The sequence below is a fragment of the Streptopelia decaocto genome, assembly GCF_964273445.1.
Source record: "Streptopelia decaocto genome assembly, chromosome: 4".
Taxonomy (NCBI): Eukaryota; Metazoa; Chordata; class Aves; order Columbiformes; family Columbidae; genus Streptopelia; species Streptopelia decaocto.
Genome location: NC_138658.1, coordinates 78,505,825 through 78,532,307, shown reverse-complemented (window position 1 = coordinate 78,532,307; position 26,483 = coordinate 78,505,825). Strand labels below are relative to the sequence as shown.

General features: G+C 53.5%; 1 long non-coding RNA gene across 2 annotated transcripts; it reads right to left on the bottom strand.

Annotated features, from left to right (window-relative positions):
* Positions 1–3,474: 3,474 nt before the first annotated feature.
* Positions 3,475–6,966, bottom strand: LOC309439031. 2 transcript variants are annotated; one of them, XR_014183916.1, is made up of 4 exons: positions 6,844–6,966; positions 6,290–6,386; positions 5,028–5,161; positions 3,475–4,519 (listed from the first exon to the last, which is right to left on the bottom strand). It is a non-coding gene; the product is annotated as an uncharacterized lncRNA (long non-coding RNA). The 2 variants fall into 2 exon arrangements; XR_014183917.1 differs by having other exon boundaries at positions 5,063–5,161.
* Positions 6,967–26,483: the final 19,517 nt, after the last annotated feature.

Below are 26,483 nucleotides of genomic sequence, written 5' to 3'. Positions count from 1 at the left end.
AGCTCCGGCCGGCAGGTTTCTCTCCCCTGTGCCCGGGACCGAGGAGACGCCGCCACATCCTGCTGCCGCCTCGCCCGTTCCCCTCACAGCGGGGCTGCCCCCGGAGAGCCGGGGGCCTCTCTGTTTCCCGGCGGCTCATCCGACCGCTGCCCCCCCTTTCTGACCGGCACGACCCCGCCCGCAGCGGCAGCGCCCCCTCGTCCCCCAGCACGGGCCCAGGGCGCCGCTCCCCAGCTGCAGTACCGGGCTGTGGCCACCAGGCGGCAGCACCGAGCGCGGTCACGCAGCGCTCCCCGGGCCCCGCAGCGCGGGCGCTTGTTCTTGACCCGTGGGCGGCCTGAGCCTGAACGCGCTTTCCCAGAGCCGCGGACATGGCAGACAGACTGATAAAAGATAAAACCCCCACATGTATAAAGTATTATTTTTCCTCAAGATGTCTGCTGGCCTAATAAAATATATTGCCTCTGCCTGTGCCCGTGTCTTGTCTGCAGCAATAACTCGGCCCCTCCGCAGCTGTGGCAGCTCTGGGGCTGTTACGGGGTCAGTTCCAGCCCTTACCCGCAGCTGAGCAGCAGCCGGGCAGGTGTTGCTGTTCTCGGCGCTTCGCATCCCTCAGGAACGGTTCTCAAACGATCCTGCGCAGCGATGCCCAGAGCCAGGACAGCCCGCGGCGGTGGGACAGGAGCACACGGCGGGGGCGCGTCCTGGCTCGGGGCTGTTTCCGCAGGCGCTGTGAGTTGCTCCGTGAGCTGGAACCAACCTCCTGATGCCCCGGCCCGGCCCTTTGTCCCCGGCTTTCCCAGGGCAGCCCAGCGGGTCGGTCACACAAACTGTTCTCTGCTGGCACCACCCAGCCGGGCCACCTGTGTCTGTGGTTCTGGGGACACCCCACAGGCTCCCTGGAAAATGGACATCACAGCACTGACAGGGGGCGTTCAGGAGCCTCTGCGCTTTCGGGTTGGTTTGTTTGGGGTTTTTTGCCTCTTTTGTTGTTTTTATCATTAGCTTCTTGTTGTTGGTTTGTTTGTTTTTAAGCTCTTACTCTATATAGCTCATCAATGGTGCTTATAGAGTATGGATAAATCTACCCTGCTTCCTCACAGGAGACAACCATCTTGCTTTACAACAGGTGACTGAATCTGCTATAGAAAAGTTCAACCACCTCCTGTACAGCAAAGGATAAAAGAAAGTATGGATTTTTGTTGCATCTAATCCATAATGCAAGTACCAATTAACAATACATTAGCAGTGGGTTCCTTCAAATATTCACTGTGAAGGCAGTTCCTGGCCCGATTATATTATCATTCTCACTATTTTACAGGAGAAACACAGGGCACGGCTGATTTTGCCCACGTGCAGCGCAATGATCACACGGGTGCGGGGAACCGGGTGAAAGGCCCTAGAGAAGGAAAATCGGGCTCCGTGTGCTACAAGGGGTATAAAGCAGAAAAAAGGGCAGTGAATGTGTATAATGACACAATCAGATGGTTTTTCAGCTCCATGATGTGCTCTTCTACTAACAGCATCTGCTGCAGTGGATATCCTGGACACCAACAGGCGGTTCCTGGCGTTGTGCCCACGGTGATTCATCCACTGTGGCCGTGGGTGTCAGGCCTTGATACAACAGACACCAAACCTTGGGAGGGAGGTGATCACAGGAAAACGCTTAAAGATAATGAGCTAGCAGACTTGATTTAGTCTTTATTTAAAAATACACATGGCTGCTGTCTTTTTTCCAGTTTAGCTAGGACGGGCTTCAAGATCTCTTTTAATTCTAATTACAATATGTGACAAAAATTAAGGGGAGAAAGCTTTATTTTTACAATGGTGTTTAAATCGCAATTTGGGAAACAGATAAAGGGGTGTAGCAAATGAGGCACAGACTCTCTTTAAGATGCGAAGAGACATTTAATACAAACTCAGGTTTGCATTTGAAACATCGCGTACCTCTGTCCCTGATGTACCAATCCCGTATCAATCCCTGTCCCTGATGTACCGATCCCGTATCAATCCCTGTCCCTGATGTACCGATCCCGTATCAATCTCCCTGTCCCTGATGTACCGATCCCGTATCAATCCCTGTCCCTGATGTACCGATCCCGTATCAATCTCCCTGTCCCTGATGTACCGATCCCGTATCAATCCCTGTCCCTATCTAGTATCTAGTGCAGTGCCTCAGGGGTCAGTACTGGGGCCAATATTATTCAATATATTCATTAACGATTTGGCCGAGGGAATTGAGTGCACTATCAGCAAGTTTGCTGATGACACCAAGCTGGGAGGAGTGGTGACACTGGAAGCTGTGCTGCCATCAGAGACCTGGACAGGCTGGAGAGCTGGGCGGGGAATAACCTGATGAAATTTAACAAGGGCAGGTGTAGAGTCCTGCATCTGGGCAGGAACAACCCCAGGTTCCAGTATAGGTTGGGAGATTACATATTAGAGAGCAGTGTAGGGGAAAGGGACCTGGGGGTCCTGGGGACAGCAGGGTGACCATGAGCCAGCACTGGGCCCTTGTGGCCAGGAAGCCAATGGGACCTGGGGTGGGTTAGAAGGGGGTGGTCAGTAGGTCAGAGAGGTTCTCCTGCCCCTCTGCTCTGCCCTGGGGAGACCACACCTGGAATATTGTGTCCAGTTGTGGCCCCTCAGTTCCAGCAGGACAGGGAACTGCTGGAGAGAGTCCAGCGCAGGGCAACAAAGATGCTGGAGGGAGTGGAGCATCTCCCGTGTGAGGAAAGGCTGAGGGAGCTGGGGCTCTGGAGCTGGACAAGAGGAGACTGAGGGGTGACCTCATTAATGTTTACAGATATATAAAGGGTGAGTGTCAGGAGGATGGAGCCAGGCTCTTCTCGGTGGCAAACAATGACAGGACAAGGGGCAATGGGATCAAGCTGGAACACAAGAGGTTCCACTTAAATTTGAGAAGAAACTTCTTCTCAGTGCGGGTGGCAGAGCCTGGCCCAGGCTGCCCAGGGGGGTTGTGGAGTCTCCTTCTCTGCAGACATTCAAACCTACCTGGACACGTTCCTGTGCGACCTCACCTGGGCGTTCCTGCTCCAGCAGGGGGGTTGGACTGGATGATCTTCTGAGGTCCCTTCCAATCCCAAACATACTGTGGTACTGTGATACATGAAAACTAAATTGGGCTCATCCAGTGACCTGTGAGCAGTAGAACCCATCACCACACAGTCACTCAGAGAGCTCGCAGCAGCTCCCGGCTGCCGCAGCCATGGAATAAAGCGCTTGGCTGGCACACAGACCACAGCAGCCCCGCCCCCACCGCGGACGGGGCGCAGGGGCCGTTCTGCTCCCCGGGCAGCTCAGGCCTCTCCCTCTGCGGAGCCTGAGCCGCCGCTGCTTTGGCTGGGGGGTCGAGTGCACCCGCCAGAGACATTTCCAGGGGAGGATGAGTTTCTTAATCCTTTCTGTAAACAGGTTTTCTTTGCATTTTAAAAACCTTATACATCACTGACATTGACTCTTATGTCTCTTTTTACACATACATATGTATTTAGGGAATATCTTTGTTTCATATGTATCATCTATTTACACTGTAATATATATCTACTTAGACATCTACACAGTTGCGTACGTATTTACATGTATATAACTGCTTAAACTTATACAGAATATTGTTTACGCTTATATATGAACACTTATCTAGAAGATCTATTTATACTTATGCACCTGTTTAGCCTTTTCTTTGGACACAAATATCTTTTTAGACTTGCAGATGCTGGCACATTATTACAATCATACTGTTACAATGATGTATATTTAGACAGAGATACCGATTCCCACGTGGCGTGTGACACGATGAGCAGCGACACGTGGCCGCACGGCCCCAGCGAGAGGCGCAGCCCTGACCCGCCGGGGAAACGCGCCATGGAACCAGACAAATAAAGTACGTCAGAGCGCTCTGCCAAATATTGGGAAAACACTCATAGCCTCCAGTTGCCTGTCTTTTTAAGCGTCTAGAACAAATACCCATCTGCTTAAGTACACCTAATTATATGCTGCACCTACTCAGCAATTACTCTTTTAACTATGGAAGTCAACATGTAAATTAGACCATTTTTTTGTTTAAAGTTTCATTGATGATAGGAAAATCAGTGAGATAGAAGACATGGGTTTACTTAAAGATAAATAAATATCCCCATTCCTGCAGTACAGCATAAGGCTGCGAAAAAGGAGCGTCAGACTCGCTAACGCTTTTGGCTGCGCTGCAGCACACAGGGGAACACGTGTCTGTGACAGCTCGACTGGCACAACCAGGAACCCAAAGCCCAGCGGTGCCACCGACCTTTGCCAGGCCTGCTGTGCTGGGCTCTCTGGAAGGAAATGGACTTGGGTTGGTTGTTTCAAAGAAAATGAACAGTCCTGTTGTTGGTGAGGCCACTGCCCATTACATCACCTGGGAAGATCCACTCGGAGGGCAGGTTCATAAAACGCAGCTTCTTGGAATGAGGAACACTGCCGTTTTGGAAGACTTCTTACCAACTGAAGTCAGAACTACACACTGTACGTTAAGAGAAAAAAAGTCATTATTGAAACAATAACTCACCCAAACCACACCAGGACTCACTGCCGCCAGTTACGAGGCTGAAAGTGCTTCTTGGGAACACCTGGCAAATGCGCAGAACAAAGCCAATCTGCCCAGGTGCCTGTATCTCAGTCAGAATAGCACTCAAAAAGCTACGATATTTTAAAAACCTGTTGGCTGAAAAAGAACAAAGCATTTGTCATTGAAGCAGCTGTTTCTTCTGGACATCTGAACTCTTACAAAAACCTCCTTTCCTCGTTTAGTACAAAATCATTTCCACTGTATCATTCAACAGTAAGCCCACAGAAACAGAAGATTACGCTTTCAGGAAGAGAAAATAAACAGAGGGAGGTGAGCTCTGCACAGTGTACCATGCTCCGGAACAGACCTTACTTTTAGTACATGTGGTAAAATGTTTCGTATTAAAAATATAGAAGAGGCGGTACATTCTTAACGTTAACTTTAAAGTCCACTCTACAAGTACCTCAGGAAAAACGCAGACACACGTCTTAGCCGCACCTTGTACGGGCAGGCCACTCCGGATTCTGTCTGTCTGTCTTGTCCTTCTGTAGCAGAAGACGGGGCAACCGCAGTGAGACGGTGGCAGTGGACACCCAGCTGAAAGAGGAAAAAACCCTTCAGAACAAAGCTGGATAGGAATCTGACACTTCCTTTTTTCTTGCGGAGGCTACAGCTGAGTGGAGGAAAAGGTACTTTGCACCATCTTTAGTACAGTTGTTGATACGGCCACTGGAGCGCTTGCGTTTTTTAGACAACCAGGCTGTTTTTTGACTCACTGGCAGCCTGAGTTCCCTAGAATGCACTTTCCCAGATACACACAGAACACAGATATCACCTAAGCATAGCCAAGATTTCCTTCCTCGCCCTGAATGTTGGCATTGAAGAGTCCAGCAGCCCATCTGCCCTTGTGAACTGCCCCACCTAGGCCGTTTCTTCAAAGGGTAAAGATATTTTAAAATTGCAGTTATCTTTTCCAACAAAGTGATTTTGTGATTCCTTTGAAAAGGAGGGTAAGGAGCAGATCAGCTTGTCAGAGAAAGATAGGGACAGGGAGCAAGACAAGGTGACACAGAGAGAAAAGCAAAAGGGCCAGGGAGCCAGCGCAAAGGGGAGCCCAAAATCAGAGACAAGGAGCAGGAGACAGAGACGGTGAGAAAAATCCTAAAATCAGCAGCGGGAGAGAGGATGGAGATGGAGGAAGAAACCTGGGATGGCCAACAGGACAGCGAAGAATATGAGTGTGGGTAGGGAGCAGGGATACAGTGAGAAACAATGGGACAGGGAGCAGCATTAAAGGTCAGAAAGAACAAGAGATTAACAGGAAGGAGAAATGGAACGCTGAGATGCTGAACAAAAAACGCCAGCAACAGTGAGCAAGACAAACGAATAGAGAGAGAAGGACAAGGAAGGAAGGAGAGAGATAGGAAGGTGGGGAGATAAGAGCTGCATGTACAGGCACAGGGAAGAGAAGAACAGCAGGGAACGGGCCAGAGAAACTGGGGGGGAAAAAAGAGACTGATGCAGATCAAGACAACGAGACAGAAAAGGGAAAAACAGCTACAGAAGATGGAGCAGGACACAAAAATAAAGAGAAAAGGAGAGGTATAGGGAAGCAAAATTTAAAAATAATAATAACAAAAAAAAACCAAAAACACCACCAAGAAGGGGCAGGGAGGCACTGAGACGTGCAAGTGGGGAACAAGGCCCTGAGGAGCAGGGACTCACAGCAGCTCTCGCTTGCGGTGGCTGCCAGGAGGCTTCTAACAGCTCAGACGCTCCTGTCCCCTCCTCTCCTCCCTCGGGGCGCTCGGCCGTCCTCAGCCTAGGAGAACACGGTGGGGTGTCAGGGCTGCTACCAGACGAGGCTTCGGGGACACTGAGCCTCGCTGGCTCGCTTGCCACGCAGCCGTCCCGCTCCGGGATACGCGCACGGACCTGCCGCGCACGTTGACGGCCTGGCCCGCTGCACGCCACGCAGAGGGACCCTTCGCCACCCGGAGAGAGGGGCTCCCTCTCTTGCCCGCCGCAGGAAGCAGACGTCGGGCCGACGGCCCCGCATTTCTTCCTCTTTACCTCTCCGGCTCCAGCCGCGGCAGCACCCGTCCACGGACGGGACGCGCTCCCCCGTCCCTTTTCCCGCCGCGCTGCCAGACGAGCCTCGCCACCCCGAGGCGGGCGCAGCCGACGGCATCCCCGGGGTGGCAGCGAACGGCCGCATCCTCAGCGTGGCCTCTGGGAGCGGGAAAGAAGAAGCAGCAGCCGTTAGCACCGTAGCTCACCCCTGCCTGAGCCTGCTCCTTCCGCAAGGGCCACCGGAGAGGTGCCGAGGGCCGGCCTGCCGCCTTCACCGTGGGGCTCGGGAGCGGCCCGGGAACACGGGACGGGTTCGCAGGAGCTGCCGCGGCTGGGGGCGGCTGCACGGGGCGAGCGGGGCCGCGGGAGGAGGCTCAGGGGGAGCTCTGGCGAGCTGGGGACGCACCCGGCATCTGCCCCCGGCCGGCTGGCACCTCCTGCTCCTCTGCGGCACGCTGGCCAATACACTGACAACACATCTATTAGTTAAATAGAAACTAAGCACTCTGCTTCTAAACAACGTGTTATTTAATCTTCTGTTTCCCCCTTGTCACGCAGAAGGATCTAAAAGGTGAAAAATATCCCCTCAGCGTGCAGGGGGTCAGAAAGCATTTACCTCACATCAACTGGTTAATGAGGGTATGAGTCCTATAACTTCATCACAGCATACACTAACTTGGCAGCTTCTCTTGAATTCCCCCCCTTTGCAATATACTTGCAAATTCTTTGACAGTATAAATCTACAAAATAGTGTCACCTTGTGCTGTGATACAGCACAATTATTTGTTACCCACTAGCAGTGCCAAACAGAACACTGTAGCATAATGTAAGTCAAAATGACTAGCATCAAAATCAGACTCATAAGATTAACGCTGATGGAGCTGTGAAGCCGCAGCTCCTGCCGGTTCTGACGGTTCTTTCTTATCTGGCACCTCTGACTGCTTGTGTTTCTTATCTGGCACCTCTGGCTGCTTCGGGTCAAGCAGCGTCTCTGCCCCCTGGCCGTGCGCTGCAGTACCCGAGTTTCGCCACAGGGCGGCGACACTGAGACCCGCCGCGGCAGCCCCGGGCGAGCGGTCGCGCCGCGTGTCGCCGGAATCCCGAAAAAAAAACCCCAAAAAACAAACGCAACAAAACAAAAAAGCACACGGAGAGCCGCGGCACGAAAGCCGCGCCTACAGGACACGGAACCCGCCGCGCCTCGCCCCGAGCTCCCGCCGAAGCGGCGCCCCACCACCGAGCCTGCAACCGCGCCTCAGCTCCGCTTTTAAACGTGCCCCCACTAACGGGGGCTGCGCCGCTCCCGGAGGGACTGCCGGACCGGGCACGGGCGCTGCGCCGGAGGGAGACGCGGCTCCAGACCGCAAGCCTTCAGCGCACCTGCCCTCGGGCTCGCACGCCGCCCACCAGCTTCGCCAGCTCGGCCGTAAGGGCGGGGGGGAAACGGAGCCCATCCCGCTCCCCCCGTTCCAACGGCACGGTCCCCGTGGCCGCGGCCGCACTCACCTGCCGCCTCTTCCGTCGTTCCGCTCCGTTCGCCTCGCGCTCTCCCGCCGGGCTCCGCGCGCACCGAACCCGGTTGCCGTTTGCTCCCGGTTACCCCCCCCTCCCCGATCTCCGCCTAGAAGCGCTCCCAGGAGGCGCATGCGCAGTAGGGAGACCGCAACGCCCGCCTCTTCGGCATCCTGACTGGCTGCCGGCGACACGCCAGTCACCATTCTCTCCGCCTATCAGCGCTCGCTCTTTGGGGCATGCGCAGTACGGAGCCCTCAACGCCCGCCCCTCCAGCAACCTGATAGGCGGACAGAGTGGCAACTGACGTGCCTAGGCAGCCAACCAGCGCTCCGCCCCTCCAGCCCTCCAGCCCTCCCGCGCCATCTGATTGGCCCGCTCTGCATCATCACCCGCCTTCTCGCCGCCCTGCCGGGACCCCCCCCACGCCCTTTGGCACGGCCCCTCCTTGGGGAAAAAACACGCCCGCTCCCAAACACTAGGCAGCCGACAGCAGCAACGGCAAGTGCAATCTGGCTTCAATTCTGATCGTGCACTTCAAAGCCTCTCTCAGTCCTACCAATGACTGCTCCTTTTCTGGAAGGACAAACTTTCTTACCTGAACATCCTAAATTGAAGATTCCACGGAACAGAACGGGGATTGAGCCGCAGGACAACGTGCCATCGATTTACACTAATGGGGGAAAAAAACCCTAGAAGTCAACCCCAAATTTAAAATTGCACGTGTCTTTTCCAAGCAGAATGAGCCTGTGATTCCACAGAAAAGGAGGGCAAAGAGCAGGTCAGCTTATCAGAGAAAGACAGTGACAGGGAGCTGGACGAGGTGACACAGAGAGAGGGAGAGCGAGGCAAACGGGACGGAGAGGCCAAAATGAGCGCTCCACAGCCTCCGCTCCCTCGCCCCGACCCCCGTTTCCCCGTTTACTCCCGCTACCCGCGCCGAGACACTACGGACGCGTTTGCCAGGGAGGCAGCTGTTCAAACGGGATTGAGTCGGCGCACTCTGATTGGCTGCTTTCCACCCCACCGCGCCGTCCTCCTATTGGATGCGCCTTCCGCGGTCCGCGCCCAGGTGCCCGCCTCACGTCGGACCTGACTGAGGACTGCGCACTTTGGGCATGCGCAGTACGGACACCTCAACGCCCGCCCCTCCGGCAACCTGATTGGCTGCCTACGCACATCAATTGCCATTCTCCCCGCCTATCAGCGCTCCGCCCCTCCAGCCCTCCCGAGCGATCTGATTGGCCCATTCTCAATCCTCACCATTTAGAAACAGCCGTTTCCCCTCCGGAACTCCTGGGTCCCTCCGGAACTCCTGGGTCCCCTCCGGAACTCCTGGGGGAAAAAAACATGCCCCTCGCGGTGGGGGGCTGTGCTGGTTTTGTTACAAAACAAGTTTCTCTTTTAGTGAATTTGCCTGTCAGCTAAAGCTTCATATTAGCTGCATTTTCCTGGACAACCAGATACATGTTGTGGTAAACAGAGCAATGGAATGCTAATTTGTTGCTAAGGACACATTCACATCTTGCAAGAGGGGCAACAAGAAACAGGTGACCGAGAAACTGACCGACTGTGTATAACATCCCATTCACGTGAATACTTCATATAAAAGTGGGAGATCATGAGGATCTTGTCCTCTTTGCCCTTTTTCGTCCCTTCTGCTTATGGCGACATTAGGCGAGTAAGCTTGTGAGGGGGACAGAGGCAAAGGGACGTGTCCTGAGGAGAACAAATCAAAAGGTTCTTACCTCTGAGAAGTTGTCCTGGACTTTGGTTCCACCAGCAGCCGTCCTGTGGGCCCGGCGCAGCCTGGGGATCCCTGACCCGCACCACCGCAACCTTTAACGGGACACTGGGCCGTTCTAGAGCCTGAATGACAAACAGCAAGTATTTCTCTAGGACAGCTTTGATGGGGGATTGTTCTGTTTTCCCTGCAGCGGACAGGGAGAAATTTCTCCTCCCTGCCGTACCACTGAACACCCCGCCGTGATCCTTCAGGCATTTTGGGGGTCACCCGCACCGAGGGGTCCGCCCGGGGTCAGCCACGCCAGAGGACCCGCATGGGTCAACCGGCAGCTGAGAATCCACGCCGACTCACCCCCTGCAACCACCCGACTGAGCCGCGCAGGCTCGGACCCAGCGCCACCTCAGTTCTGGTTTTAACCACTGAAAAGTCCCCCGCGGGGGTGCGCCGTTCCCGGAGGCACTGCAATACCGGGACGATGCGCGGAGCGGAGGGAGCAAGCTCCGGATCCAACTCCCAGGACCAAAAATCCGTTTAATATAAAGTCCTCTCATCGAGGACGTATCAGATATTAAACTGATAAGAACAGATACTACACTTGATCTTAGCCAAAAGGCCGAGAAGCGATACCCTCCACATCTCCGCCGCACCGCCCCACAAACCGCCAGACCCTCCTACCTCACGGTCGCTCCCGCCGCGCCCGCGCCAACCCTCAAGCTCCTTTCTCGCTCTGTTCCCCTCGCTCTCGCCGCGGTTCCACCGGAATCCGCGGATACCGACCCTCTTCGTGCCCGGAGACCCCCGCGACGGAGCCTCCCAGCGGCCCCTTCGGCCTCTCGGGCGCTCGATTGGTGCATCCCCGCCTCTAATTTGCATTCTCACACGCTCCACGTCACCCCGCCCCTCGGCCCCCTGCGTTCCGCCCCTTGTTTCCTGTCCGTGATCTGATTGGCACGATCCGCATCCATATTTGGATTCTCCCCGCCCACTCGCCCCTCCGCCCACACCCCGAGCCGATTTGCATATTCGCCGCGGCTTTTGCTTCTGTTCTATTTCTATCCAGCCTCTTCTGTTTCTGTTTCTCCTGTTTCTATCTCTGTCTCTATCTTTATTTCTCTCTATTTTATTTTATTTTCTGTGTCTTTTTCCCGGCGGCCCGTTCGACAGCTGCTCTTGATTTGCATGTCCCCGCCCTTAGTGCCGCGCCGCGCCCGCTCGCAGAGCGCAATGCGCATGCGCCGCTCTGCAGGCTGTGCTGCGGTTCCGCGGCAGCGCGCGGCCGCCGGAAGTGCTGGGGCTCTTTTCCCCAGACTCGTCCGGTTCAGTTTCGTTCCCCGCCCCCCTGCAGACCCAGATTCAGCTGCTCGGGATGGCTTTGTGCGTGGCGACGCCTCCCCCTCCGCGCCTGTGGCCCCGCAGGGTAAAGTCCCCATTTGGGGGAACTGGCCCCAAATGGCAGTGGGAAAAGGGGAAATGGAGAAGGGGGCAGAGGCAGCTGTTGAAAGTGCTTCTGTATCTTTGTCTCTTCAGAAATATAGCAAGCGAGGTTGACTTTTTAACTCCTTTCTGCATACAGGGGGTTTTGAGGCCAATGGTCTGAGGATCAACAGGCCAAGTGCCGGGTGCTGCCCGGGGGTCCCACCAGCCCCCGGACGCTGCAGCTGGGGAGAGCGGCTGGAAAAGGGCCGGCGGCGCTGGTGCCGGCGGCTGAACGTGAGCCGGCGTGTGCACAGTGGCCAAGGGGCCACAGCGTCCTGGCTGGGACCAAGAGCCGTGTGGCCGGCAGGACCGGAGAAGTGGTTGTGTCTGCGCTGGGCCCAGCGAGGTCAAACCCCACAGCGCTCAGGGAGAACAGCGGGGCAGTAAAGCCCCTTTCCCTGCTTAGCGGGCAGCCGGGTTTTTCCTCTGGTTTCCTTTCTCTCTCGCTGCAGTTCAGATGCACCAAGGCCACGCGGCGGCGGAGTCGCTGCTGCAACGTGGGAGGCTCTGGCAAACTCCTCAATACAATGAGCTGAGCTGATCTTGCAGCTTCACACAGGCCTGAAATGTATGTTCAAACACAGGCCTGGCATATTTTGCTTTTTTGTTTTCCCATTTTATTCCAACCAATATACATTCCACTTTATACGCAATTCCAATTAGCTCAACAGTCGTTACATTCCTCAGCCCCATTTACCTTCTGCAATCTACAGATCTCAAAAATCAGCATATTAAACATCAATCCATTATTCCATTTTCCTAGATCCAAATCAGTTCATATTCCAGCAACTTTTAAACACAACCTCGTACAATACCGAGTTCACATCCATCAGAGCATTTAGGGTTTGTTTTTTTGTTTTTGTTTTTTTTTTTTTTTTGTTGTGTGTTTTGTTTGTTTCTTTGTTTTGTTTTATTTCTTTCAATGCGAATCAGAATTTAACAATTTAAATTCTGGTCTCAAAATCAGCAAATTAACGTACAGTACCACACTTCACCCAATTTTTTCCAAAGTTCTGCAGAACAACATTAATTGCAATGCAGCACTAAAGCCCAGAATTCCACATTCAAGCCACATTCGAGTACACTATCATTTCAAACTTTCTTTTATCAGAATATTTCCCCGAAGGTTACTCTAACGTGTAAGGATGCATCCTAAGGTGGTGTTTTAGCCATGGAACTGGTTCCCATTTTGTAATTATCTCCCCAAATACAATTCTTTGAGTACCAAGTATAAATATGCAAACTAAGATGCTGAGCTCAGATATGCAAACCAAACACCAAGTTCAAATACGCAGATGGATCACAGTTCCACTAATTCAAGCCAATATCTGGGTTTAGCATCGCGCCTCGGGCCGCTCGCTGCTCTGCCGGCGGAGGCGCCGCCGGGTCTCTGCCGAGCGGTCGGCGCGGCCGGAGCCCCGTCGGTGCCGCTGCGGCGCTGGGCCGGGCGCGGCTCCGATCGGCGTCCACCGCGGCGCCACCGCTGCCGTCCCAGAGCTGGACTCCGCACCTGGTGTGCACACCAAGAGCCAGATCCAGCGCATCGAGATGAGACGCAGCCTGTCAGAGCTGCGCAAGTCTGGATGCGGGAGTAAAGCCAGTGTGCTAGAAAGAAAAGTAACAGCTATTACACACAAAATCTTACCATCACATTCACACAGTAAAAAACTGAATCACTCACTGTCTTCTTATAATCACAAAATGTACATCTTAAGGCAATTGTCATGATTTAGCAGTCTGTGAACTTACTGTACCATATAACAGGCAAAGACTTATTAAACTGTAATATGCTTAAACAGACACCTACAAAGAAAGCAGGTTAATAAGGAAAGCATCTTGCAGACCCCAGCAAGCCCCCCCATGACCCGTGTACCATCGGCCAGTTCTCCCCCAGCCTGTGAAGCTCAAACCGTTCCACCCGCAATACCGGCCGTCCTGCTCTTCTCGCTTTAAAACAACATCGTTTGCAAAGCGTTTACTTCAAGGTTCTGTTCTCCAGCCACTTTTCCCATTCATCTAACGCAGCAGCCACCACTGATTATAGTATTTGACAAGATCTTCCTTCCTTGTATTTCCAAGTGCTTTCCTATGTTCTAAAACACCTCCTGATACTGATTTCTTAGGAACGTGACTGAAAACGGTCATTCCCGACCCCATCTCGTAAGTAAAAACCATCAGAAGGCTTACAGCGCACTTAAAAAACAATACTTAAAAAAACCCGTAACAACAACTAGTAAAACAATTGACCCCTTAGTCATTACGGGGTTACTCTCTGCATACTTCATCCCTCTCCTAGAGAGGATATGCGAGAGCAGCCGCAGTATTGCTGCTGCTTCACTAGACACGTTCTGCCCAACTCCTCTGGCCCCGCCGCTCACCTCTTCGGGTGTCCCGTGCAACAACGCCGGGTCCTCTGCTCCTCTCCGTCGCTACCGCAGCGACCGGGAGGCGCGCAGCCCGGTCCCGGTCCCGGTCCCGGTCCCGGTCCGGCCGGGCTCACTCCCCGCAGCAGCCGCCCTCGCTGCCAACGCGATGGGAGGCGCGCAGACCGCAGTCATCCCTCCGCTGCCACTTCTCCTTGCGGATCACGTCAGGGGCACCACTTGCAGGGGCAAAAAATCACAGACTCCACACAATCCAATGGGAATTCAAGCAAAGGCGTTTATTGCTTGTTACAATTCTCCTTATCTTTTTGACGTGTCCAGACACTGTCCACGCACTTAAGGCTGCATGTACTTGGATAATAACTACTGTTCATGCACCACAAACTAACAAGTGATTGGATTTTACATATCTGCAGGAGCTCTAGTGCTAACCAAAAGTTTCTACAAAATTGCTGACTTGCCGACTCTTGTTCACTTGCTCGAGGCTGCACAGTCACGTAAGGCACGCACGCCGCTCCGCTCTTGCTGTCCTGCGGGACACACACGCCTCAGAGGCCTGTTCAGTTCAGTTCCATATAATGTCCATTAACTTCGAGAAAATCCCTCAAATCTCTCCCCCCACCCCGTCCTTGATGTATCAATCCTGTATCAATCCCTCTGTCCTTGATGTATCACGTAGCATACAGTGCTTGCTTATCGTATTGTTCCGAATATACAAGTAAAATATGGTAGCTGCACCGCCAACAACGCGTCTTCCAAGTCGCGTTCCTCCTGCCCTTGTAAAGGACACAAACGCACTCGTGCTTCGGCATCTCAGTGCCACTCTCGTCTCCGGCTCTGCCCACCGCAGCTGCCGCGGGGGCGGGACCGGCCGCTGCGCTGCTTTAAACCTGCGCCGCTGCTGCCGCCCGGTGGTCGCCGCCGTTACCGCCGCTGCTGCCGCCCAGCGCTTCCCAAAGCCGCCGCTTCTCCTTTTCCCACCCCAGTTTGGGGCCACTTCCCCCAAACCGGGGCTTTCCCCGGCAGGGCACACGCAGCACGGAGCCGCACGCAGCACGGAGCCGCACGCAGCACGGAGCCGCACACAGCACAGGAGCCACAGCACAAACACTTCTTCTCTCACAATCTGGATCCTGCTCCTTGTCCTTCCCTTTTTCCTCTCTGTCCCTCATCCTTCCTCCTGCCTTTATCTCTTCTGCCCCGACGCAACTTCCTCCACCTCTCCTGCTCCCTGCCCTGGTTTCCTCTGCCTGTCCCTCTGTCCTGGTCCCTGTCCCTCTGTCCTGCTCGCTGTCCCGCTGTCCTGCTCGCTGTCCCGCTGTCCTGCTCGCTGTCCCTGCTCTTTCTGTCTTTATTTCTCTGTCCTGCTGCCTGTTGGGTTGTTCCTTTCCCCACCTCCCTGTCCAGCTGGCTCTGGTTTTCCCTGCCTCTCCTCTGTCCGGCTCCCTGGCCCCTTTTTCTCTTCCTCCATCTCTGTCCTCCAACCCATTATTGTTTTTTAAATTTTCCTTCTTGGTCTCTTTGTACAGATCTGGCCCTTTCTGTACTTCCATGTGCCATTTCCAGTGTCTACACATGCACACAAATTACACTTTGAAGCACACGTGTTACTTTGCATCTTAAAGCACATCTGCTGTTTACATTGTCGGCGCTTTTCGATGCGTGCCCTTGTTACCCCTTCCTCTGCTCCAGCCTCTGTCATTGCTCTCACCCGAGTCCCTTCTGAGCTGGAGCTCAGAGCGCTGCTCCAGCTTGATGCTTCTGACACAGGCTGGGCACATTTCATCGTCCTCTTGACGTGTTACCTGACTGCACTTCCTGGCTGAATCATCAGTTCCTATGTCATCGCTCCTTTCCCACCTGCCTTTCCGGGGTCTTTTGGACGACATGATCGTCTTTCTCCGTGTGATGCATCTCCGCGGGTCTCTGGCCTCAAGTCTCATTTTGACTTTTTCATAACCTCTGTGTGATCTCACCTGCAAACAGAACCAGTGGACTAAAGTCAATCAATGAATCAATGCTAATGACTCACAAACAAACCAAACTATTTCAGATTTGCTGAAACCGAATTCTCAGTCCCCAGTGTTTCCTCTTTGGTGCTGACTTGACTGCCTAAAGCCAAAACCTCGCTCCCAGCTCCTCCAGCCAATTCCCTTTTCCTCGTGGTGGGTGTCGGCACCGCTTCAGTGCCCCCCAGTCAAAGCGATACCGCGGTTTCCTCAGGTGACGTATTCCCGGTGCGACACTGTGACAAAGCTTTTACCCAAACGTACTCCTGGTGTGACACCATGACAAAGCTTTTATCCAAACGTATTCCTGGTGTGACACCATGACAAAGCTTTTATCCAAACGTACTCCCGGTGTGACACCATGACAAAGCTTTTATCCAAACGTACTCCTGGTGCGACACTATGACAAAGCTTTTATCCAAACGTACTCCCGGTGTGACACCATGACAAAGCTTTTATCCAAACGTACTCCCGGTGTGACACCATGACAAAGCTTTTATCCAAACGTACTCCCGGTGTGACACCATGACAAAGCTTTTATCCAAACGTACTCCTGGTGCGACACTATGACAAAGCTTTTATCCAAACGTACTCCTGGTGCGACACTATGACAAAGCTTTTATCCAAACGTACTCCTGGTGCGACACTATGACAAAGCTTTTATCCGAGCACCGTTGTGCCTTGCCCCGTCCCCTGGGGAAATGGGGTTTATTCTCTGCCTCTTCGCACCATTTGCTCGTGTGCCCAAAGCCCAGAGGGGGGATCCCCATTCCTCTGCAGACTCAGCTTCCCCAGCACCCACGGACACATCCTCCACCTGCTGCCCTTTTCTCATTCACTGCCATACATTCGACTTCTCACTCTAATAAGCCTCGAAATATAATCTCTATGGGCAGTCTTTGGGTTTTTGTTGCTTTTATTTCCCCCCCCATACAGTACTTGTACTCTCACTATCCACAAAACAAAAACACTAGCCTCCTGGAAAGAGCTGTGTTTTCTTTATCACTCCTTGGATGCAATAATTACGTTACTCCTGTGCCTTAAGAACCTGGAGAGCGCTGGCACAGGACAGCGCGAGCACCGACAGCCGGCAGCGCCGCTGCAGCCTCTCACATCGGGAACTTTCCCTGGGACAAAGGTTCTACCTGCACCGCTCAGTTTAACAGCCACTCACGGGTCTCACTCATGACCTAATTCCAAAACCATTTGGAGTTTTTGGCCATCCTCTGCCAGGGAACTCTCATTATGCCCTCGATGAGAAAAAGCCTTTTACTCCTTTGTTTTAAACTTCTACCGGATCATTTAATTCAATGTCTGGTACCGATTTTGTCAACAGAAACGTGGATAAGCATTTCTATTTGCTTTCTCAGCACCATCCACAACCTTAGACGGTTCTGTCACGTATCCCCTCGGCCACTCTCTCAGAAGCTCAGGGATCAGAATCTACGGGGTGCCCCAAAATGATGGACCCGCTTTGAAATCACAATATCTCTGCACCCACAAACCTCCTATGAATGAGACTCTTACAGTCTGTGCAGCAGGGCCGGAACATACCGCATTTATAACAAGGTTAATAAAAGTCAGTAACTCATTAAACCGTTTGTAATTTTTTGTGTAATTGTAACACGTCCATCTTTCTGAAACACACTGTATTTACTCTCTCCTTGCTCAGAAATGCTGACATACATTTCATAACCACTGTTTTTCCCTTACTTTTTCTAATCATACTTTATCCCTTGTAAAACAGCAGGACTGGAAGGACGTGGATCCTCTAAAAACAGCTTCATGGGGACTAACACAATGCAGAAGTGTTTTCTGCGATGCTGGTCACTCGTATAGTCCTGGCTTTCTGTAGTCCCTTGGGTTTTCTGTTCACGGTTCAACAGTGTCCAGTGCTATTGGGTCCTGCTACATGACCATATAACACACGTAGTATAAACTATACAGCTGGACAACGTCCTCAGACCCACGGTGTGAACTGCGGGGTGTCCTGTGCAGGGACAGCAGTTGGACCCAAGATCCTTGTGGGTCCCTTCCAGCTTCAGACATTCTGTGATCCTATGAACTATATTTATATGGTAGTAAGAGTGAGTTTATACTACAACTATGACTAATAATATTCAGTGACTCCAGCCTCCAACCCTGAGAAAATATTCTAAAAGTTAAATATGCTTCTGCTTCAGCTTGCAGCCCTCGGGTTTACTCTTCTTCAGTCTGATGGATTAAAGGATCCTCTGCACCTGGACGCAGACACCGCATCTGCACCCCTAATCTGAACCCTTCACATAAGAGGACGGCGCTGCCTCTCTTAACAATTGTGTCTAAGATGTTCTGTAATTCTCAAGATGAACCAAATTCTCTTCTTGTTTCCCACAAATATACTGCAACCTGCAAATAAGGCCAACATATTTCTATTCCAGCTAATCTGTATTTGTTATTATTTACTGTGATGGTTATTGTATTATTGATAATTTTGATCCACAACGACTAGGAACACCTGTTCAAATGAATGATAAAGACATGGGAGATAACACGTTGTTGTTGCATCTGATCAGAAACCCATCTGAAGAGGTATCAGCATGTAACAGAGAGTCAATGCATATTTATTTTAGTTTAGTTTATAATTTACTTTTTAACTAGCATATTTAATTTGTAAAATTAAATTTACTCCTTTAAAACAAAGGAGTAAAAGGCTTTTTCTCATCGAGGGCATAATGAGAGTTCCCTGGCAGAGGATGGCCAAAAACGCCAAATGGTTTTGGAATTAGGTCATGAGTGAGACCCGTGAGTGGCTGTTAAACTGAGCGGTGCAGGTAGAACCTTTGTCCCAGGGAAAGTTCCCGATGTGAGAGGCTGCAGCGGCGCTGCCGGCTGTCGGCGCTCGGCTCCCGCCGGCAGCGCCCTGCGGAGCAGCCGAGGGCACCGGCAGCGCGCTCGCGCTGTCCTGCGCCAGCGCTCTCCACGCGCGCCCGTGCCTGCCCGTGCGTACGCCTGTGTACACGTGTCTGTGCGTGCGCCTGTGTACGCGTGTCTGTGCGTACGCCTGTGTACACGTGTCTGTGCGTGCGCCTGTGTACACGTGCCTGTGCCTGCCTGTGCGTACGCCTGTGTACACGTGTCTGTGCGTGCGCCTGTGTACACGTGCCTGTGCCTGCCTGTGCGTACGCCTGTGTACACGTGTCTGTGTGTGCGCCTGTGTACACGTGCCTGTGCGTACGCCTGTGTACACGTGTCTGTGCGTACGCCTGTGTACACGTGTCTGTGCGTACGCCTGTGTACACGTGCCTGTGCCTGCCTGTGCGTGCGCCTGTGTACACGTGCCTGTGCGTGCGCCTGTGTACACGTGTCTGTGCGTGCGCCTGTGTACACGTGCCTGTGCGTACGCCTGTGTACACGTGCCTGCGCGTGCGCCTGTGTACACGTGCCTGTGCGTACGCCTGTGTACACGTGCCTGTGCGTGCGCCTGTGTACACGTGCCTGTGCGTACGCCTGTGTACGCGTGTCTGTGCGTGCGCCTGTGTACGCGTGTCTGTGCGTGCGCCTGTGTACACGTGCCTGTGCGTGCGCCTGTGTACGCGTGCCTGTGCGTACGCCTGTGTACGCGTGTCTGTGCGTGCGCCTGTGTACGCGTGTCTGTGCGTACGCCTGTGTACACATGCCCGTGCCCGCCCACGCGTGCCCGTGCCCGCCCACGCCCCGCAGTGCCCGCCCTGTGCCCTGAGGCCGCGCCACAGGCCCTGGCCAGAGCGAGGGCTGCAGCCCAGAACCTGCCTGGGCTGCTGTGCCGGGGCCTGGCCAGCGGCACCGGAGCCGCGCACCCGCGGGGATCGCTGCCAGGACAGCCCAGCAGGTAACCACGGCAGCCGTGCCGCGCGGGGCCCACGCAGGCCCCGCCGGGCTGCCGCAGCACATCCTGCGGGCGGGCTCGGGGACGGGAGAGGCTCCTGAGCCGCTGTTTGTGGATGCGGCGCTCAGGGACGCGGTTTAGTGGTGCGCTTGGTAGCGTTAATGGTTGGACTCAGCGATCTTTTCCAACCTAAATGATTCTGTGGTTCGGTTTCTGGAGCAGGAGCGGCACCGGCAGCGCTCCACCCGCCTCACCCGCCGCGTGCTGCGGAACCACCGCGGTTCCCGGCCAGAGGCCGCCCCGGGGCCGCCTGGTGCTCCAGAGGGACCCACAGTTAGAACCCGCGGAATTCACCGTGCGGGCCGGAGGACGGGGCAGCGGCGGCCCGGCGGCGGCCCCGTGTCCCCGCGGCCCCGTGTCCCCGCGTCCCCCTGTCCCCGTGTCCCCGCGTCCCCCTGTCCCCGCGTCCCCCTGTCCCCGTGTCCCCCTGTCCCCGTGTCCCCGCGTCCCTGTGCCCCCGTGTCCCCGCGTCCCCCTGTCCCCGTGTCCCCGCGTCCCCCTGTCCCCGTGTCCCCGCGTCCCCCTGTCCCCGTGTCCCCGCGTCCCCGTGTCCCCCGTGTCCCCGCGTCCCTGTGCCCCCGCGTCCCCGCGTCCCCGCGTCCCCGTGCCCGGGGCTCCGCGGGCGGGATTGCTTTCTAAGGCTCCCAAAGCCAGCGCAGGAAACGGGAACCGACGAGAACGTCACAGTCAGACTGAACACTTAAAGACTCTGAAATCACAGCCAGGATACAAAGGGTTTGGGCTGCAGCACAGAATCTAAACACACACAACTGTGTTTGTAATGCATTAGTATTGTAGGGATTTTATTCTTGATTAACAAGAATTGTTATTAACACATTATTAACACATAAACTGTGCTTTCTGCCACTTGTGTGCACTAAAATCTGTTTATTTTATAAAACCTCTCAAGGAAAACTTCCAGATTTGAAAAATCCTAAACTACACCTTAGGAAAACAAAGCCATTGAAAAAATACACATACTAAATCATGCGCTTCGGTTTATCACCCGAGTTTAAAGTACTCCGTATTTTCAATTATCATATATGACAAATGCCATTCTGTAATGACAGGGAAGTATCATTCCATTACAATTTTGAGAGATACCACATGAAATGTTTTGTGCAATCTGGATAAAAGATGAAGAGATGTGAAATACGTACAGAAATGTTCAAATTTGAGCATGTGCAGAAACTAGTTACTGGGATAGTGGGAGAAATACAGAGCCCGTTTCATAAGCTGCAAGTAGAAAAGCCTTTCCTCTTGAAAGGCAAGGCAGAGCCAAGCAGGGATGGGAGGTTTTGTCTACAAATATTAAAAGGTGCAAATAATGAGGCAGAAGAAAAGGTATGAAAGGATAGTGCTGGCACAAGACCAACGGTGCAACACGGGCAGACGCTGCTCGGATGGAATCACCGGCAGGTTTCTGAGGCTCGGAGTTCTGTCGACAGGAACGGCGGGTCAGGAACCTGCAACCGCCTTCAAAGCGAGTCTTGACCAGCTAACAGGGAAACCGCGCGACGCTGTGACACCAAGGACAGTTTCACCAACCAGAGCAGCAGGACAGCAGTGTCCCAACGCCGTCATGAGGCTGCTGCTGAGCCACCCACTGAGGTAAAGCACAACTGCCCGCCAGCAGAACGTGCAGCCTCAAAAAGCGTGGGTGCTTTGGGGCAGGCGGCAGGAGGAGGAAGGAGATGCAGCCCCTGCTACGTTATTCTGCCCGGGACCTGCCAGGAGCCTCTTCTTTCCTGCACCACCCGGTAGATGGTGACGCAGCCGCGGGCCCCGCCAGGACGTCCTGTCCCGCTCCCCTTCGCCGCCTTCTGCCTCCCAGAGGAGCAGCTGCTCCGAACCTCCCCAGCCCTCCTCGCAGAGCCTCGGGCTGCCCACAGCCCAGCAGAATTTGGTGTTGATGGAGAAATGGGACCATTTTCTTTGGCCTGCTGTTTGTGATTTCAGCATTGCTCTTGGTCACCCCGGTGCAGCCCTACCCAGTCCCAGCTGGGACGATCCTGTGCAGAACCAAAGCCAAACCCAGACCACGGTGTTAGCCTTCTGGGTCTAACCCTGAGCAAGGCATTCTTTCGGCTGACCAGGTGAAAGCAGAGAAAAGCAAAGCAGTATCTTAAACCCCCCCCAGCCCGCGGGAGGCTCGGGGCTGGGCTGGGGCCGCTGCTCCCCCCCAGCACGCACGTCCCAGGGATCCTCCTGCTGCCAGCGACCGAGACGTGGTCGCTCCTCTGCGGAAGCTGATGTGGTTAATGGTTATTGTATGAAACTTATCCTTTCGTACACCGGATAAATGGCTAGAAAAGACATCCAGAATGTGCAAGGTATGGATTCCATACCGTTCTCAGGGTGAAGAGTTCACATAAGATGCACCACCTCTCAGATAAGTGCCCTGACCAGCAGGTTAAAGGATGTTTCAAGGTGTGATAGAAGGGAAATAACAGTCCCCTCTTCATCCTGTCTCATTGCATTGAAAAGGATTCAAGATGCCTCGTGTTGGGGAGGCGGGGGAATGAGAAGAGGGCAGAAATGGAGCAAGCGAGCCTGTCTGTGTGAAGGGTGTTACTGGGGGAGCAATTCTAGTCTGCTCTGACACATGGATGTAGCTCCTGATTTCACGTGCACTTACTAAAGCCCCTCAGTGACGATTACCCGTCTACAGTTCTGTTCCGAGACTTAGCAATTATGCAGGTTTTTATCTGTTTGACGTGTATGTTGACATCATATCATTCTAGTTTCTTCATATCATTCTAATTTCTCCATTAAAATGTCAGGCAAAATAGAGTCTATACCCTATGAGGCTTCAATAATTGTATATATAATCTCGTCAAAAAAAGATATTACAATACGTAAAAGTTGTAATTGTGAGAGCTCCAGCACAACCACTTGAACAGAGGCCTCTCCTGGTACCAGCGCTTTCCTCGGTGCACTCCCGGAAGGTTTCGTGCGCTGGCTGCTGTTCTGCAGGGCACGTGCAGTATGCATTAGCTTGTCCTTGTTTTGCTTTATCCGTCAACACACTGGCTGATCAGCACTCTCAATAATTTGAGCAAAATGTACAGCACTGCCAGCAGCTCTGGCAGCTGATAACGCCCGGGCTACCGAGCAGTAAGTGAAGGCGGCGGCTGCTGGCACTCACAGTTTTCGGTCACGGCGCGGATTCCTCAGGCTCGGCTCTGACAGTTCACCCGCTGCTTAAGTGATAATTTTACTGTAGCAATCAGACTATTAGACAGAATTCTAAAGGGACCCAACCTCATCACAGCCAAGTGCAGCTGATGCAGGCGGCTTACACCGTATGTCAAATATTGTACAGAGCTGCATATAAATCACACGAGCATTGCCAAGCAGAGATTAATTAAGGCACCACAATTAAGCTAAGAAATCCATTCAGTTGATCAAGAGCATGGCTGACAAGGGATCCATTTTACTAAAGCAGTTTAAAAAGCACAGTCCTGTCAAGTGTCAAGAATGAGAGAAATCATTCAAATTTAAGAAAACTGTCTTTCTCAGAACCAAGGTTCTCGTTGTCTGAAACCAGTGCAGAGCAGGGACCCCGCTCTGCCGGTGGCTGCAGAAGGGGCGCGTTCCCTGGTCCCAGAGCGCCGGGGCGCGCGCAGCTCGGTGCTGCGAACCTCGTCACGGAGCAGACGGACACGGTCACCAGGTGCAGTGCAGTAATTCAGTGAACTCTCCTGTACACTGCAAAGCTCCAGAAGAGACACTGATTAAAGTGGTATCTGGCAGTTTTTCATTTTCTGATGAAATTATATCAGGCTACCAGTCGCATATGTACACGATCTATAACATTTTCACCAGTTCTGAAATGTTAGCCTCAGTTCTGAAACTCAATGTGCGATCACTCTGTTTTGCCTTCACTGACAAACATCCCAGAAATACAGAGATTCTTTTCTGATGATACTTAATCAAATACAATCTCTTGCCCTTTCAAGGCTTACAGAAACTCTCACTCCAGAGTGCCGGGGGCTGTGGAAATGCAGTACCCTGGCTCCCCGGTGAACGTACAGGAGTTACTTGTCCCAGCTGCACACGCCACACGAGCCCCAGGCACGCACACCGGCCTGGGCTCTGAGGAGAGCCCGACTGCGGAACCCCGCCAGGGAGACCCAGCTGCAGGAAGGCTTGCTTCTAGGTCATATTGAGAAGGTACATGCAATCACACGAACGCTTTTCTGGGCACACGGAGACTTGTGTGATCACATGCTACTGCCACTACCAAGGCCAAGACGCATTTGTAAAGCATTTTCTAGATCCTTAGAAGTGTGGGCTCTTGTGCTTAAGATACACACATTGAAGGGAAACAAGAGGGGAGAACAAAATTCAGTGTTTTAGGACCAGTGCGGGTGAACGCTTTTCTAACCCTTTGAGCCGAAGCAGGAGGCGTCGTCGGGCTCGGGGCAGGGCTTTCCCGTTTGGTACCCGTGGGGCACGGACAGGACCCACAGCACAGCCCTCCCGTTTGCTGCTCGCTGCCCCTCCGCATACGGTTCCACAGGAACCGTCACGTTTGCTTCCAGATGGCAGGGAAGGCTCTCGGAACAGCAGAGCTGAGCTCTGTGGCGCTGCTGCGGGATGGGAGGTGGATGCTTGAGAGGATGCAGAGGGAGAACGTGGGGGAGAACAGTGTCCGACTGCACCGTCCGTGTGCCGCAGGGACCTGGGCTGCCCCAGGCTCGGCAACCAGAACCGCCTCCGGTACCGCACACAGGACCAGGAACAGAGGCGCCCTGATCCTTTGCTTGCCAAGCTGGCACCTGCAGCACTGCCAAGCTGTCCTACCAGCTCTCGGTGTCACCTGGCACAGCTCTGTGACACACGAACTGGAGCCACCTCCATGCACAGCATCCCCGCCTCCCAGCCAGCTCTGGGAACCAAAGCGGCTGCTTGCCTGAGAACACTTTCTGCTGGAGGTTTGGCCGTGACAGGTTTCCCGAGGCTGGCAACACTTCCCTGTTCCTGAACAGCAAGAGATCCTGCTGGCAGCCCCGTGCTGCGTTCACCGAGGCTTTTGTCAGCGCAGAGCTGACCCGGGTGTTAGGAACTCCGAACCATAAAGCTCGGCTACGACAGCCACCTGTCTCATAGCGGTATGAAGGCACGGGGACCGCGTTCTGCTCGGGGTGTTCGGTGCGACCCCCTGGCCGCGGCAGGAGGCCACAGCCCGGCCCCGCGCCCGCTGCCGGACACGCCGGCCCCGCTCGAGCCACCCGAGCGCTGCGGAGACCACGCAGCGTGTCACGCAGCTCGGCCACGCCGTTACCGTTTCACCGCTCCGGTGCCTCCGTACCAGTACAGCTGCCGTGCATACCTTTAGCTGAACCATTATGGTTTCTGACCATATGCGTTTCCCTTTGTGTGGATTGATATTAGAGAACAGGCAATGATTGCTTTGGAGAAAGCCCCAGGAGGCTAATCCATCACTGCCTGCTATGCCTCAGGTTGCTTTCGAGTGAATGGGAAAGGGAGAGCCTCACTCATTGCTATTATTTGTTATTTTTTTCCTGTTCAGATGCAGATGGATAACTAGACATCTAATACGCCTGTTCAAAAGCCATGAATTCCAAAAAATTACTCTCCGAAACACGGAGAACGTTTCCTGCTACTAAAGCGCAGTGCCAGCAACCCTCGCGGACCCTCATCGTGGACGCCGCGTCACCCTCCTGGGCCAACACGTGCTCCGTGCTGTCGGAGGCGCTGGAGAACGCGCTGAGCCTGGCGTGCGCGCTGGCGGGGCCCTGCCGCGTGCCCCTGCTCAGCGTCTACGCGGTGCAGAGCCAGCAGGAGTGCCTGCTGCCCTTCACGGTACGTGCGCACCGCGGCTCCGGGGCCACAAACGCTGCACTAGACTGCTGCACTTCGTGAGGTTATGGTGCACTGTCAGTGCCTATCTAAAGGTTAGTCAAAGAGCACAGTTTCATAGACTTCACGGAAGAGGTGAATTATCATGAAAGAAAGATGTTTTAAAGGAGTGTAATAATTTTGACCTGTGAAGTTGCTCGTGTGCATGAATTAGGTTTTGTGCTGTTCCCTTCTAAAACACCTGGTGTGCCTCTCCCTTTCACATGCGACTTTCTGCACTATCTGTACTGCCTGTCAAAGTTATCAAACTCAGTTCTACAGCTGTAATAATCTGGATTGTGAAATGGTCTGCATAGCTATTGGTTACACAAATACTACCACTTCGCAAGAGGTTGCAGATATTTAAAGAGAAAGGATCCAAATTCAAAATATTTTTGCCAAACTTGAAAAATATCCCAAAAATCACAGGATCACTGAATCATTTAGGTTGGAAAAGACCCTTGAGATCATTGAGTCCATCCATAAACCTAACACTGCCAAGTGCGGCACTAAACCATGTCCAGAAGTGCCACATCTACATGCCTTTTAAGTACACAGATCCTTTTTCCCTTCTAACACTTGCTCTAGTAGCTCATTGTTGAAGCAGGAGGGTCCACAGACCTTGCACCAGTGTTTGCGTTTTTGATGACGGTTACTGCGGTGAGTGTCCTAAAAGAGCACTATAGAAGCACAGGAAGCGCCGCCCTGGGTCAGACCAACAGGCCGGCAGCCGCTCCAGAGCACAGGCCGGTCTGGGGGCGCCGCAGCCCAGTCGCTTCTGCAGTTCGGTCTCCTCGCACTGCCCTGGTTCCACAGCTGGCCTGGGAACAGCAGAGGACGCACCTGAGGCTGTTCCTCGTGGTGTGTGCTCCTGTTCCCCACGGGTCTGTTGAACCCCTTTCCGAGCCTTTTCCCCACCTCCTGAGCACAGGTTCCAGTCCCC